The sequence below is a fragment of the Alligator sinensis genome, unplaced genomic scaffold (assembly GCF_000455745.1).
Source record: "Alligator sinensis unplaced genomic scaffold, ASM45574v1 scaffold421_1, whole genome shotgun sequence".
Lineage (NCBI taxonomy): Eukaryota > Metazoa > Chordata > Crocodylia > Alligatoridae > Alligator > Alligator sinensis.
The window spans coordinates 3651665-3667711 of NW_005841871.1; the positions used below are offsets into that span (position 1 = coordinate 3651665).

General features: G+C 40.4%; 1 pseudogene; it reads left to right on the top strand.

Moving 5' to 3' along the window:
- Nucleotides 1-14246: 14246 nt before the first annotated feature.
- On the top strand, nucleotides 14247-14378 carry LOC112548772 (annotated as a pseudogene).
- The last annotated feature ends 1669 nt before the right edge of the window (nucleotides 14379-16047 follow it).

Below are 16047 nucleotides of genomic sequence, written 5' to 3' on the forward strand. Positions count from 1 at the left end.
GGCACCAGGTTTACAGGCTGTGATAGAATTCAATGTTGATATTCCTTTACTAAACACTTTTTAAACTAATGTCTAGTGTTAGGATTACTTAACTCCAGATTAAGGTATCCTCTTTAGTAGGAGAAATTTGATGCCTGAAACCTAACTATTCAGGCGTTATTACTAAAATAACAACTAATGTAGTTAATGACAGTGTCTGCTCACTGGAAATAAATCATGGAAACTTAAAAAAAAAAAAAAAGTAAGTTGAAAAGATGGTTATCTTATAAATGTTAAAGTATATTGCATCTGTACTTTTAAATTCACTTCACACTTCAATTGACTTTTAAGTTGAAGTGAACATGCTTAGTGAGAAACTACTATATAATACTTGTCATGTATCACTCCTTACAAGGAAAACTGAAATGAATACTTGTCATACGACTTTGGTTTAATAAGTATTCACTAATAAAGACTCTCTCTTTCCCCTCATTTTCTATCCAGGAACAATTCTTCCAGTTTTCCTTAACACCATGTGGCCGTCCAAACAAAACTGTCACCCTGTTGATAATTCCAAGCAAATATTCTGTTCTGCAATTTCCTGAGACCCATGAAATGTTGCTTACCGTTAGAAGGCATGCCCATTATTGTCAAGCATTTTTTATATTCAGTCTAGCTGAAACAATTTAATTCTTACAAAATGCTACTGATTAGGATGAAGACAATATTGAGTATGTTTAGAAGCTTTCTTGCATTTCCTATCGGATAGTGTCAAGATAACAGCTTCCTATTGTCGCTGCTGTGCACTGCAGCGAGGGGTCCGGAGCCTTAGAGGCCGTCAGGCGGGTACTTGTGACGCTTGGAGTGGAATTAATTAGGCGGACGCTTATCGGTTGCAAAGCAAGATTATTTACTCATGCCATCAAGGTGGTGAATAACGGAGGTCAGAGGTACTTGGTTAGTTACAGCTTAGAGTTTGTAGGTCGGTCTGCATAAGTGGTCAGGCAGAAATGGTTGGACCGGCAGTCGTTGATTTACGTCTGAAATTGGGTCGAGATGGGGGAACTGACAAGTGATCAAATTGTCAGTTACTCTGACACGTACGTTCAGAGGTCTCCAAGGTGCGTACGGAGGTCTCCAACTTTGCGGAAGTAAAAAACGGGTTTTATTTGTGTAATAGCCAATTGGTTTTCGCCATGTCATAAATTTAATTAGAATCGCCAATTATATAGCGGTTTTTGCTAGGGTTCTATCGCAGGGTTACTTCCTGTTCACTCTGACCAATTATAATGATTTATGTAAAGCACAGAAGGTTAAAGTTTCTTTTCTGTTAGTGTCGCAGTTATAAATCTTTTTGTTGGCATACATAGCAAAGGAGGCTGTTACTGGCAAGAATTTCTGTTAACCCTTAGTTAACCTAGTGCAGAGTGGTATCTCTTGCTTGTGGCATGGGCACTACTTAATTGGGTTGTGACACCTATTTGCTGACTTAAGGTATGTGCGGATGCTACACTTAGATTGACCTAACTAGGGTTAGGTTGATTTAAGTGCTGACCTATATAAACGTTTGGGGAGGTTAGATCACACAAAAATGGATGGCTCAATCTAACAAGTACACCTGAGGAGATGAGCTAACTAAACTGGGAATGGGTTAGCCCAATCTGACGAATATCTGTACATGTTTGGAACACAGCCCCAGGGTCACTTGTCCCCACCCCAGCTTTTCTTTCCCATCACCCAACTCTGACCAGGCTAGCTGCCTGAGATGGATACCCCTCCAGACAGACAACCTCCCCTCACCTGACTTTTATTTAGATTGCATTCCTGGCACTAGTGAACATGTGCACAAGCAGGGACCAGATCTATGATCATATAGCTTAAAGTAAGCTATATGATCATAGATCAAGTCTCTCAAATGTTCACACGCACCCTTAAAGATCACTTCCTTCTTTGTGAATCTACACTCTGTTTAAAATTTATCTTACATTTTAGTTTACATTTGTAGAAGGATATTATTAACTTTGTCCAGTTGATTAGAAAAATTGTATTTCAGGTACTGCATCGGTCATGAGTCTACCTTCCCCTCCCCCCACCTCTTGCTTTTTGCCATTATTTGAAAAAAACAAACACCCCCCCCTTTTTATTTTTCCTTCCATATTGTGCTATGAAGGGCCCATGGCAAAGCTTTTGCTCTCACTTGTGCAGTTGCACACACATGCACATACAGAGCAAGCTGTCAAATATACACAGCAAACTGTTGAAAAAAACTGATTTCCTTCCTCCCACTAAAATATTCGTATTCTAGAAATCTGTGTTACTTTTAATATAATAGATGAGGAAAATGTGAATTTTTAGAACCAATTTTTTGGGACCTAGCACCTGCCAGAAATTTGAAAATTTCAGATTTTTGAAACATAAGGAAAGCGCATAGCTTTAAGACAACTTTCTTTGCTATTACACTATACACATGACTGAGAATTGTTCGAAACAATAACTGTAGGCTGACTAACAAAAACAGTTGGAGAAGTGCTGGACTTCCAGAGAAATTTCTGGATTATTGGGAAACTCTATTTAATGAAATAATGTAGTGTACTATATTTTTAAAAAGTGCCATATTTTTGAGAATTCAAGAATTTTGAAAGCCGGATTTATGAGGTTTGAATAGTGTTGTTGCTGATCTTGTGTACTAGATGTGATACAACCGGGATGAATCCATCAGACTGTCTTGGCATTCCATAGGAAGCTGATTTTGTGAACTCTTGAATTTTTCATGACTATCTGATTAAGATAAATGATTGGGGGCCTGGGATGGGTTTGGATTAAAGCCCAGTATAGCAAAATAAAAATCTAAAGAACACACACCCACACATCCTGTAATGCACATGTACAAAAAAATGGTAGCATCTCAGTGTGTCGTAAGCCTGTTCACGTTAATGTAATTGCACCCACTTGGACTATTGTAGGACTATTGTAGATGCATTAGTTATAAGAATGGGAAATTTTCCAGACTAAGGACTGCAGTTATTAAAGTATGATACCCACAGGAAGTAAAATAAAGCAGTGTAACATCTACTGTACCATTAATAGGGAATACTTTACAATATCATTTGTCATCAAGTTTTATGAGTTTTTCAGATGATCTTATAACTCATGGGCAGTGAAACATTTAATGAGTTTTGTAGATGGTCCAAAATGAATGCAGATAACACTACTCTCATACTGTGTACATCATGTAATACAATAACTATTTTTGCAATCCTTTAGAGGTACAAACTTTTTTTTTTTGAGTGGTTTCTGCATCTTTTCATGTATAGATCTTGTGAAGGATTCTCATTGCCATAATCCTGATGTGCAAAGCTAAAAAAACAAAACACAAAACCTAAGTAGAGCTAAATCTTTTCCAAAAATTATTTCATCTGACTTTTTGTACCTAATGTAACAACTTCTTGTATTCCAGTGTCCTCACAGACCCAAATACGCTCATTTCACTGTTACTTAACCTCTGTGTTCTCTGCCCTGTTGTTGTGTCGACATATATGTAAAGATTTAGAGGTGCACCGATACATCGGTCTGATATCGGATTGGCACTGATTATAAAGAAAATATTCTGTATCAGAAATCAGCCTGAATTGGCCAATAATTTCTCCAATAAATACCCGAGCCTGTGCGCAGCTGCGTTGCAGCACATAGGCAGTGAGGAGCAGAGTTCTGTGTGCAGCTGGTAAGTCTGGTGTGGTGGAAGGGGAAGAGGGGGGGCAGATCAAAGCCCCCCGCAGTGAGGGAAGGTGTGGGGTCGGGGCAGGGACTGCCCAGCCGGGGCCAGGGCCAGGGTAGGCACAGTGTGGAGATGTGTCTCATTGGGAGGGTGGGGGCAGCTCCTGCCATTGCACATGGCTCATCTGGTTGCTCCTGATGCTGTTCCTGCTGCCTCATCCTGGAGGCCATGGGGGGGGGAGGGGCATGTGCCCCTGGATCTGCGCAGGGCAGGCTGGGGCCAGACTCTTCCTGGCTGAGCAGATTCAGGGCACGTGCCCCTGCCATGCCCACCTGGACAAGTGGAGGGAGCAGTAGTGGTAGTCGCCAGACGAGCACTGGATGAGCTGCCCACATTGATGGGAGGTGTCCCCCCAATGAGCCACGCCTCCATCCCATGCCTGCTCCAGCTCCATCTTGCACCTGCAGCCCACTCTGCACTGCACTGATCTGGGGGGCACGCATTCCCTCTCCCCCCAGCCCCTGGATCCTTGTGGCTCTGTCCCGTGCCCCTGCCCCATTCCCTCCATCACTGCAGGGGCCTTGATCTACTCCCCCACCCCTTCCCACTCCTTCCATCACACCAGACTTACCAGCTGGACGCAGTTCTTCAAGCTGAAGAACTGCATATATTAGAAATTGGATCAGTATCGGCCGATATGCCTCCTTAAGAATTGGCTATTGGTATCGACCCCAAAAATCTCTATCAGTGCACCCCTAGTAAAGATTATAAACTCTGGAGAAACAGACTTTTTTTAAGTGGGGGTGAGTGTTCAGTGCCTAGCATGAATTTGAACTCATGTATTTTAACACCATCTACAGATAACATCAAGCTTACTAAAGGGAGGGGAAGTCAGTTCACAGTTACCATTTGGAAACTACTTGCATGCTAATCTCCTGCCAGTGCGGGCAAGATGAGAGGAAGCGTAATAAAGAACTGGGTGCATATTGAATAATACATGCATATGTAGCCTGTGCATGTAGGACATGCACATACATATAAAGGTGGGTAGAGAGTAGTAATCAATGGCTCTATGTCTAATTGGCAGCTGATATCAAGTGGAGTGCCCCAGAGGTCAGTCCTGGGGCTGACTTTGTTTAATGTCTTCATCAGCGACCTGGAAGATGCCATAGAGTGTACCCTCAGCAAGTTTGCAGATGATACTGAGCTGGTGGCAGTAGTAGATATGCTGCAGGGTAGGGCTAGGATTCAGGATGGCCTAGACAAACTGGAGGATTGGGCCAAAAGAAATCTCATGAAGTTCAACAAGGACAAGTGCAAAGTCCTGCATTTAGGACAGAACAATCCCATGCACAAGTACAGGCAGGGGGCTGACTGGCTGGGCAGCAGCTCTTCAGAAAAGGACCTGGGGGTTACCGTGGACAATGAGCTGAATATGAGCCAGCAGTGTGCCCTTGTTGCCAAGAAGGCTAATGGCATACTGGGCTGCATTGATAGCTGTGTTGCCAGTAGGTTAAGGGATGTGATTATCCCACTCTACTCAGCACTGTTGAGGCCACATCTGGAGTACTGTATTCAGTTTTGGGCACCCCACTACAGAAATGATTGGCCAGAGTCCAGTGGAGAGCAACAAAAATGATGAGGAGGCTGACTTATGAGATAAAACTGAGGGAATGGGCTTATTTAGTATGGAGAAGAGAAGACTGAGGAGGGACTTAGTAGCAGACTTCAACTATCTTAAAGTGGGGTATGAAAAAGGATGGAGCTAGACTGTTCTCAGGGGTGGCAGGTGATGCAACAAGGAGCAGTGGTCTCAAGTTGCCCCAAGGGAAGTTTAGGTTAGTTCTTAGCAAGAGTTTTCTCACTAGGAGGGTAGTAAAATACTGGAACAGGTTACCCAGAGAGGTGGTGGAATCTCCATCCTTGGAGGTTTTAAGCCCCGGCAAGACAAAGCTTTGGCTGGGATGATCTAGTTGGGGACAGTCCTGCTTTGAGCAGGGGGTTGGACTGGATGACCTCCTGAGGTCCCTTTCAACCCTAACTTTCTTTGAATCTGTGATTCTAACTCAGGATTTTGCTATCTTTACATGACAGTATTTACCTTGTGTCCCCTACAATATAAGCACGAGCAGTAGAGCAAACTAAAAAAGTACTCTATTTATAATATAATCACTGCATATTAAAATGTAAAATTCTGTAGTATTACTATGTGCTTTGAGAACATTTTAATTGTAAATACACCGTGCCACAGTAACACTGTGACTTCATACGGATTTATGTTAGTACCAGGAATGCTAGAGGTTTTAGCAATACAAAATGAAACGGCAGTATTTACTGTAGCTTTATAGTTCCTGGGAGGGGATATTGATCCTGTTTAATGACTGTATAGAATGTATGGAGCAGCTGACTTGTTGATATAAGCTGTACTCCTGTGTTATGCTCTTGTGTGGAACAGGTGATTAGAAGTCCCAAGGTTGCATGGAAAGCAAGGCCAAAATCTCCTTTTTTTTAAAAGCAGTTGGGAATGTCCTACAAAATGAGGACATTCCCAATGAACTAGGACATCTAGTTACCCTAGATTTGTGGGTGTTTCATGTTGTCAGAAAGGCAAAACATTTTGTTTTATCTGTATACTGAAGGCAAAGCCTACTTCCTGTAGCAAGATAAATGACATAATTGAATGGCATTTGAAACCGTTACAAAGTCAGTAACTTAGGAATGGTGACACTTTTTTTAATTAAAAAAAACATTACAACCGAACATGACTATGTTTAGACCTGGAATATTAAAATCCTGTAATTTTCTGTTTGGAACATTGGTAGTTTGATTCAATAGACTTGGTAGATGCTAAATTTCTGGGTTGCAGATGAAGAAAATATTGTTTATCGCTGTAGTAAAAGGTCAGTGTCTAGTAAATATAAGTACATTTAAAAATATTTTAAATGTTTAGTATTGAAAATTTTAGTTCATACAAACAGCTGAATTTTCTACTGTTTTTATGGGTGTACTTGGTAGCCGTGTTGGTCTGAGACAAAAAGATACAAAAAAACTAGAACTCTTGGTTCTAAAATGATACCTTTTATTAGACCAACTGGAAAATGGCAAGGAAATTGTCCTTTTCTGCAAGCTTTCGGGATCAAAGTCCCTTCATCAGGCTCTGAGAAAAGTGTAGATGGTACAAGATGGTAAAAAGTCCCCATAGGTAGGAAATACATTTCATTTTTGTTTTTTGTTTTTTTTTTTTACCTCCCTGCTTGCCCTCTGACACCTCCAGGGAAGGAATTCTACCTGATCAACACATCAAAGAGCTACTCAACACAGCTAACAAAGACACTGGCATGTTCCCAGAGGGATAGCCTTCCATCTTCACCTCCCTCTGTGCAAAAATGAAGTTTATTTCCTACCTATGGGGACTTTTTACCATCTTGTACCATCTACACTTTTCTCAGAACCCGACAAAGGGACTTTGATCCCGAAAGCTTGCAGAAAAGGATAGTTTTCTTGCCACTTTCCAGTTGGTCTAAAAAAGGTATCATTTTGGAACCAAGAGTTTTAGTTTTTTGTATGTCTAGTGTTTTTATTATACTTATCTTGTTACCCTCTTCTTTCACAGCACAGCTATTAAGGTTTTTCAAACAAGTGTGCATGGTTGGATGCTTGTATTTCTTAAGAGCTCCCATCTATTTAGAATTATAAAGTTTATGCATGATTTCTTTTGGACATTATAGATTTCATAGATTTTTAGGGTCAGAAGGGATCTTGTTAGATCATTGAGTCTGACCTCCTGCCCTGGGCAGGAAAGTGCTCTGGGGTCAGATGGCCCCAGCCAGGTGCTTGTCCAGTCTGCTCTTAAATACCTCTAGGGTAGGGGAGAGCACCATGTCCCTTGGAAGCCCATTCCAGATTCTGGGAACCCTTACCGTAAAGAAGTTGTCCAATCTAAATCTGCTGTCTGTCAGTTTGTGGCCATTTATTTCTAGTTACCCCAAGGGGCACCCTAGTAAACAGAGCGTCTCCTATTCTCTGCTGCTCCCCCTTCTTTCCGCCCTCCCCCCGATTTTAATTTGTAGATGGCCACAAGATCACCTTTCAGCCTTCTCTTGCGGAAGCTGATGAGATTCAGGTTGCTCAGTCTCTTCTCGTAGGGCCTTACCTGCAGGCCCCTAACCATGTGAGTGACCCTCCTCTGGACCCTCTCAAGGTTATCCCCATCCTTCTCAAAGTGCAGTGCCCAAAACTGGATGCAGTACTCCAGCTGTGGCCTTACCGATGCTGCATAGAGGGGAACCATCACCTCCTTACACCTGTTTGTGATGCACCTGCTAATGCATGATGTATAATACATTATCAAGTGTCATAGTTTGTAATTGCATTGATATGCAGATAGTTACAGGCATGAGCTAAATTTGGGTTTGTAGTTTGGGTAACGTTTTGTAACTTTGAAAAAATAATTTTGTGCAAGAGAGGGAAAAACACAGAACTCTACCTTTGACCAGTTAATACTGTGTTAATGGGACCTCTGATTCATGTATCATTTTGCTGATTTACTTTGGAGTGTGAAAATCCCATAGGAGCAGTTAATGAGCAGGAGGTTTTAGAAGGTTGATGTGAATTTTGCCACATTTTGCAATTATGGGGAAATACATGGGTAAGTCTGGACAGTTGTCATTTTCCATCCTAGGTTGTTCCTAGATGTAGTTCTAAGGAATATTGTGCAGGATACAGAAGGAATTAAAGATGTGAATAATATTTTAAGGAAGATACCTTAGAAACAGTAGTAGTATTCATATTAATGTGTGGCATAAATGTTACCTTTTGAAATATCCTGAATTATTGTCTGATATCATTATTTATATTGGACCTTTGGGTTTTGTATGTACTAAAACAGGAACCATGCTAGTATTGCTAAAATAATAAAGCTTAGCCACCATTTAAAAATTAATTCAAAGAGTTACCAAATTTACCTTGTGTAAATCTGAGATATCATTGTATGGTGACTTGAGTCAGGAGTTGAGTTTTAAATGGTAACCACTCTAGCAAGACTGTATTGTGTAAAACAGAAATTGATTTGTCAAAAGAGAGATTCCAGTTCTGTCTACTTCAATAAGTGTTATTGTGTCCGTAAAATCTTCTAAATGTTTCTTTCATCTCTTTCTTCCCCCACTAGTATTTCATTTTCTAGTGAATGTGGTTGCTTAGGAAAGTGTATTTGTGCCTCTAATCTGCTGCTTAAGTCCCTTCCATGTCCTTAGGAGTTCAGTGAGCATTCAAGTCCTTGATTTCTCTCGCCCCTCTGTCCTCCTTGTTAACAGGAATTTAATTTGTGAGAATACTGTAAAATAGACTGTTATATACTAGAAAGTGTGCTGAGGCACGTAAGTGTGCTGAGGCCATAAACAACCCATTTATGCTTTAATAATAACTCTTCTTACTACTAGTTTGATCTAGTAACCTTAAATTTGGAGACTTCCTTTCACCAACCTTCTGAACTATGGGTAGTTACTTGTGAGTTGTTTTCTTTCTTTTCCCTAAACTTGCTTATCCTGAGGTTTTTATCATTATATTTTTACCAGGGATTTGGATTCTAAAGTAAAATACTAACATCAAAGGGCAGATTAAATTCTGGAATCTAATAAACAGTAAAATAGTAGCTTTCTTGTGTGCTTCAGCTTAGAAAGTTGATTTAATAATGCAGCTGGATGGGAAACAGTTCTTAGTACTATAAAACATTTAGATGAAAACTTTTGATTTCTTTGGAGGTTTTGTGGTTTTGGTTAAAATATGAAAGATACAGAAAAAAAGGATACTTCCTGTGGTAATGTACTCTTTAACAATGTAATATTTTAATAGAAAAAGCATTTTTAACTTAGTTAAATTTTAAATTTGACTAAATTAGATCTTGATACCTGAAAATCTGGAATTTTGCAAATGACTTTCATCACTGTGCTTTTGCTGCCATATATTTAAGCTTTTAGCTGTGTTGCAGATAATGATGTCCCACCATATAAGCTGCTACTTATTACAAAATTCAGAAGGTCTTGCAGTGTTCTCTCCTATAGTGCCATAGTCATAAAAGGTTGTGTATATATATATATTTTTTTTAAATTGAAAAACTTTGCACCTGCTCCTGAATTGTCCCTGCCAGTTGCTGAGCCTTCACAAAGGCATTGTTTGGCTACTTAAAAGGTGAAATGGCACCTATTGGAATTGATGAGAGCTTTACCTCTGACCTCACTGAAGCCAGGGTCTCATCTTGCATGGTTTGTTTTGTTTGACTCCCCAGGTACCGTTTTGAAAAAAGGGAGAAAGTTAATCAGACATGGTATATCCTTACAGAAGTGTTATAGGGTGTTGTGGTGCTCAGTGGTTCTTGAAGTCCATGTTCCATATGTTGCTAAAAGCACAAGATGAACTAACCTAATATCTTAGTCCTTAGAATATGAGTCCCTCAAATGCAAGATCCACTTACATTTTCTGACTTCAAGAAAAAAAAACATAAAATAAAAACACATTTCCAAGGACGCAACCTTGTATCTACAAGGATATATGTAAGAGCTCTTAATTTTTTTTTAATTATAATTTAAGATCCCAGCCACTTTTGGAAGAAAAGTGCTTCTTGTCTCAAATTTAAGATGCCAGCCACTTTTGGAAGAAAAGTGCTTCTTGTATTTGAGTAAATATAGTGGAATTTTTTTTTTTCTTTTTTCAGCCTCTTTCAGTTGAAATAATCTTGCAGTAATCTTGGCGCTCTCTAACAATAGGAAATAAAAATAAAATCAGTCTCCAGTTTTTTATTTTAAATTAATGTGTCCCTTTAAATATAATTTCTTTATATTTACATTGATGGTTACTGTTTCTACTTTTCATCTGGGATTTGAGGTTTTCTTGTCTCTTATAACAGATTAAGTCCTGGAAAAGTGTTTGTACATGTTTTGATATTACATTTTTAATTGGAGGCAGGGATTTCTTAGGGTGATTATCTTTTGTTGGAGCATTTATGTAGCTGATATTAAATTAGATTAAGCTTTTGAATGCAAGACGTTCTACATAGTTAGTCAATAACCGATCCTAAGAAATCCTTGCCTCACATAATTTCTGGACCATCATGGCTACAGTTTCACTCTTACACTGCAACTTTGAATTGAAATGTTTTTGTTCTAGGTCTGAACTGATTTGCTAGAGCTTTTATAATATCTATTCACAGAGCTTTTATAGTATGTATTCACATTTCATTTTTTTTAACTAAGAAATATTTATAATTGATGAGATATCTAGTGATGCACCCATATAGCACTAAAGCATTGAATTCTTGTCTAGATTGTGTGTGATAAGTTAGCAGCCATCCTGTTCCCCTATTAATTTATGTGCTGATGTGTACAAATGGGTTACAACGAAAATGTATGCTACTCATGTGGTGGCATCTACATTATTGATATAATTTTACACTTACAGTATTGTTCATTACATCTAAGTGGGAGAGTGATAGGAGTGGATGGTGGTGATAGTGCTATGACTAATGAAGTGCGTTTTCCAGTTCTGAAATATTGGTGTGCTAAACTTATTCTTAAAATAAAATTGTGCATGCTATTTCTTGCCTTGAGAGAATTGGTGCTTCCAGTGTACATCACTAGTTTTCATGTGATTGGATGTAGGATCTCTGATAACCCAAGATGCTTCTCAGTATTTCAGCAGTTTTTGCAGTTAGAGCGAATATAAGAGTATTTCCAGTTACTTTAGTCATTTGAGTACGTACCTATTCAGCATAGGAGAGATAAGGAAATGGTAAACTTGGAGACCCACTGGAAATTAAATTTCAACATATCAATCTAGTATCATCAATATGTGTATTTTAAAAGTGTGCAAATGCCGAGTCATATATTTTGCCTAAAATCCCTCTGAATTAGAGACATTTTCAAAATTTTTTATTTTTTTTTTTTAATTTGGATTCTCAGGTATTAGCATCTTTCTCCTGGAAATGACAGCAAAGTTTACATATTTTCTGCTATGTAGTTAACTTTTATGCATTAATTTTAGGCAGGTCCAGGAGCTCTTAAACCCTGCATTGTCCATACCATTAACACCGAAAGTAGTTTTAAGTACTTTTTTTTTTTTATTTTATTTTATTTTTTTTTTAGGCAGCTTCAAGGTTTATATTAGGGGTGTACTGATTAGAGATTTTTGAGGTGCGGCCCCGGCTCTTCCCAGTATATGGGTGGAGGTGGGGCGTTGAGCTGGGGATGCACTGGGCCACTGGCAGCGGTGGTGCTGGGAGTGGAGTGGTGGTGAAATTTGGGGTGGATGCACCATCCTCCCAGTGCCGCTGGTGACTGCTCTGAGCCCAGCCCCTGCTGAGAAGAGCCCTGTGCAGCCCTGGCTGCAGCTTGCCCCGCCCTGACCCACGTAGATCCTGGGGTGCACATGCCCCAGAACCACCTGCCCCCTCCCTTACCTGTGTGGGGGGGTGTTTGACATGCCTCTCTCCACCCCTTGCCTCCCCCCCTCCCCTTCTACACCGGACCTACCAGCTGGAGGCAGATCTCCATGCTGCCAGCTGTGGTCCTTGCTGCCTGAGTGCCAACTTATCAGCCCTATCGGGTTGATATCCGATACAGCCAGTTTTCTTTATATCTGTACTGATCCCATATCAGAACGATGTATCAGTGCACCTCTAGTTTATACCACTGCAGCCTAGGTTTGTTTCTGATCCATGTTACCCAGATTGTGTTACACTAATGTGTAGCCACACTAGGCTACACATTAGTATAAACCCCCCACCCACTGTCCCTCTCCAGTATCCCAGATCTCTTTGCCCTTCACCCCAGTTCCCCACTGCTTGCTTATAGCTGCTCATGCTGTCTGTCCTGGGGGAGCAGGCAGGGAAAGGTTAACTAGCCTGCCGGGCTGCTGCTGCCACTGCTGCTGCTGCCTGGGTCATGCTCAGTCTGGAAAAGAACAGTTGTTGGGTAGCAGCAGCAGCAGGGGTTGGACAGGCAGATTAATCCTTCCCTGCCTGCTCCCCTGAGACAGAGTGGGCGGCCATAAGTAAGCCAAGGAGGGGGGGTGGGTGGGTGGGGGGGGCCCAAATCCAGAGGGGCAGGATTTCTTACCTTTCAGTCCTCCAGGCCCCTGGTGGCCTGAATGAGCGGCCCCTCCAAAATTGAGCTAGCACTAACACAGATTAACACTTGAGCAGCTCACAGTGTAATATGTAACAAGGCCCTAAAGCAGTTCTATCAGCCTTTAAAACAGGGCTGTTCAAAGCTGAGAGTTTGCTGCCTGGATATTCTCTAAGAAATGAATATAACTGAAAGATTTGGAAAAACCTTTCTATTTTGGACTCTTAACATTTAAATATAGTTTCAGTGGTTTGATACCAAATGCCATGGTAGTTCTTTGAACTGAAAATAAAATAATGTTCCTGGCTACTCGGGTTTTGCTGATTCAGGAAAATCATTGACTTAATTCAGTAGGTTAGTGAAAACAAAAAATAAATCCAGGAGTAAAACCAAAGGGTTTTATTTCTTTCTCATGATTTATACTATGGTATTATAAGATCACAACCCCCCAAACATTAGATTTTATATATGGAAAATTTATACATTTGTTATAATTTTCCAGGTATAGAATCTAATTATTAGAGGTTTGCCTTGAATTTGTCCCCTTCCTACTGCTACAGCAAGGAAAAATAATCTGGGAGATCAGCTAGCCCCCTTGCTTTCTGCCTCCCCACTGATTTCTTCCCCCTGTAGCCCCTTATTGTCAGACCCTGCTCTCCCTGAGGACATGGGAGTGAGAAGCAAATTTGAAAACACTAACCTTAAAATAAACACAACTGTAGTAATTTGCTTATAGTACCCATAGAATTAGTTCATCCAGGGTTAACGCGTTACCTTTTTTGAAACTGGTGCAGATTTTAGCATAGGAACTTCTTAAACACACTTTTAAGTAGCAATTTAGCACCTGCTTATAGAGTATACAAGCTGTGCATGATCCTAGTGTAAAGCCAAAAGGCTCGTGCTTTACCACAGTTTATTGGGCTGGGCTCCATCAGAGTCAACATCATTTCGAGCTATGGTGCCCGCACAGCTCGGCACTGCTGAGTATGTGCATGTATTCCAGATTACCTCCCCTTTTCTCCCCACAAAGGATTCATGGCTAATTGGCCCTCACTCATGACTCCTTGTCACAAGTCCTGGATTCTGCCAAAAAATTATATGCAGATGAAGTGCAGATGAACCTGGTCCAGCTTCACCTCATGGAGGGCAGGGCCAGATCATGCAACAGGCTTGGAGATGGGTGACAGAGGGGTTCTGGATGAACTGTCTGGGGCCCCATTTGGTAATGTTTGCCAGACATATAGGCCTGGTGAAGAAACAGATATCATTGGAAATGGGAAAGAAAGACGAAGGAATCATTGGAAATGGAAGTGGAGAGGAAGTGTGAATTTATGCAGTGTGGTGGCTTAACATGACTTGAAAGAGTCAGAGCTGATGGCACTACCTTATCTCTTATTCAAATGGGCTGTACCAACCTGTTCTTGTGGTAGGTTCCCATCATCATCTTGGCCTTTTTGGCTAAGATCAAATGTAGCACTTTTGGCACAAAGGAGAGGGTGTCACAGCTGGCTCCGGCCCTCCCAGTGCCAACTTGGTATTGCAGTACCTCCAGGGCTGGTGCCAGTTCCCTGTGGAATACCTGTCACTTTTTTTAAAGGGACATGCCTACACCCACACGCCATCAGTGCATTTGCCCAATGTGGGCCATGTACTTTATAGTTATACTCAGCGTTGGCTGCATTTAATTAGCTTCATAGTTGGCTTTCATTGTTGAGCACATGCCGCTTTTCCCAGCAGTTTAGTGATAGACAATGTATTTAATGAAGCTTCCTTGCATGTGAATGTAAGACAAATGGCTTTTTCCCTATGCTGATTAGGGGTGGGAAAAAACTTGTCTTGTATTCTAGTAAATACAGTGTGTTTATTATAGTAACTGAGCACAGGTATTTGTAATGTACTAGAAGCACCCAAGTGATGATTTCATCTTCCTTCCCCTGAAACAGCACTGGTATTTGAAAAACCTTCTTTGTGGCTTTGTTTTCAAATTTAAATAGCTGATTCCAGTCTAGTTGATACATTTTGCAGCAACCTGTACCAGATATGTGCTTAATGAGAAGGAAATTACTATGGTGCAGAAGTAATGACCCATCCAGGGACCCAATAAAAGAACTACAGTTTAATGTTTGACTGAGGTGGATGAAGAAATCTGGAGTTGAGAAAGGAAGGATGAGAGTGCAAAGGATCAGCAAGCTGGAACTGTAACCTGAGTGCACAAGTAGACTCTTGAGGAAAGGTGTTTGTGGATAGGGTGGCAGTAGTCACTGTGGGCCTTTAGAAACAAGGAAAGTTTGCAACTTTGGGAGCCCCAAACTGCTTTCCTTTCTTTAGATTAAATTTACTTCTCCTTGAAAGCATCTATCCATGTGCTTTAATGCTCAGTAGCCTATTCTACTGTGGATTAAAGCATCACATCAAAAAAAGTGCTCATGTGCAGTAGAAATAGACTACTAATCAAGCATCACTAAAAAAAGAGTGCGATTTTGCTATTGTGCATTAGTAGGCAGCCTAATGCTCTTTTATGTTGTACTTTATATTAGAGGTGCTAAGCTTAATGCACAGTAGCAAAAGCACATTGATGCATGTGTGGATGCTCCTCCTCTAGAGTTAGAGCCAAGAGTTCCCCATTACAATTTGTTTCCCGTGACCTGGGGCTTTAACTGTGAGAGCCTTTTACCATTAGCTGAATCACTAAAATATTCTGAGGAATTTTTCCTTCTATTATCCAGAGTGTTTAGTTTGGTAAATTACTGGATGCATAAAGTTATTGAACTTGTTGTTTCCAGTATAAATGTTCTGTTCAGAGACTACCATCATAGCCATACCCATGCCCCAAATGTGAAGTGAAGACAAGTGACTAAATTGCTGTATCAGGTCTATTGTATACAAAACTATTTAGGAATAATTTGCATGTCATTTACATACTTACATTAAGAATACTCTAATCTGCACTCCCAGATTATTCTATTCCCAGTCACTTTAAAATGATCTCTATTCCTCATTCTCTTGGAACCGTCTGAGCAGAATTGTTGAACCGGATAATTTTGTTGTATGAGGCCAGACCACCCAAGGTACTCGGGGTGTGCTGTAATGATGCAAAACCAGTTTTCATTCATGAAAAATACCCCTACCTCAACAAAATTAGAAACAGATGTATAAACAAAAGTAATAGATGCAGAAGAGAATTAGTAATTTAAAACTTCTGAAAAATTAACTTCAGATTTCTACTTTTTCTTCCTT